The sequence below is a fragment of the Sciurus carolinensis genome, chromosome 5 (genome assembly GCF_902686445.1).
Source record: "Sciurus carolinensis chromosome 5, mSciCar1.2, whole genome shotgun sequence".
Lineage (NCBI taxonomy): Eukaryota > Metazoa > Chordata > Mammalia > Rodentia > Sciuridae > Sciurus > Sciurus carolinensis.
The window spans coordinates 44,088,193-44,088,944 of NC_062217.1; the positions used below are offsets into that span (position 1 = coordinate 44,088,193).

General features: G+C 55.7%; 1 non-coding gene across 1 annotated transcript; it reads left to right on the forward strand.

Annotated features, from left to right (window-relative positions):
- The first annotated feature begins 469 nt into the window (after positions 1 to 469).
- Positions 470 to 541, forward strand: Trnae-uuc (transfer RNA glutamic acid (anticodon UUC)). Its single transcript has one exon. It is a non-coding gene; the product is annotated as a tRNA-Glu (tRNA).
- Positions 542 to 752: the final 211 nt, after the last annotated feature.

The window sequence follows — 752 nt, forward strand, 5'->3', positions numbered from 1 at the left end:
TTGACCAGAAAAAGAGGAGCGGCGCAGACGCAGGGTCCAGGCACTGGAGGTTGGTGGCCTGATGAGCTCGGGGGCCGGCCGGTCCCGGTGGGCCCCGGGCGGTGGGTTTATGACCCCTCTGGTGGTCGCTTCTTCACGAGGCTCTAACCTTGGAACGCAGCTCCGTGTGTGCTGTGTGGGAGTTCTAGAGAGGGATTATGAACCACGGTTCATCCACTCCAATGTCCACGTCGCCGTCGACATGGTACCAGGATGAAAACACAAAAGGCGCGAGGGCAGACAACTGAAAGATTCTGAGGATCTCTAAGAAGGAACTGAATGTGGGCCAGAGCGGGTTAAGGAGCTGCAGGACTCGCGCAGGCGCAGAGGACAATTCGGGCCTGAAGAAGGCGGGGCGGACCAGGGCGGGGCTGGCGGAAACCGGGTGAAGAGACTCAATTTGTCTGAGCTCACAAGCGCTCACGTCGTCTCCCACATGGTCTAGCGGTTAGGATTCCTGGTTTTCACCCAGGCGGCCCGGGTTCGACTCCCGGTGTGGGAACGTCAGCTTTTTAATAAAGCTAATTTACGCGTACTACAAGCAATCAGGAAAAATGTGTTTTTAGTAAAAGTTATAATCCCTACTCAGAGCAGTCCAGGGCAGAGTGGGGCTGAAGCGAATCAGGTCAAAGTCAACAGAACTGGGACCGGGAATCCGATGCCGAAAGGGAAGAGCTCCCGAAAGTGAGAGGTTCGCTTTTGAAATAAGGGAT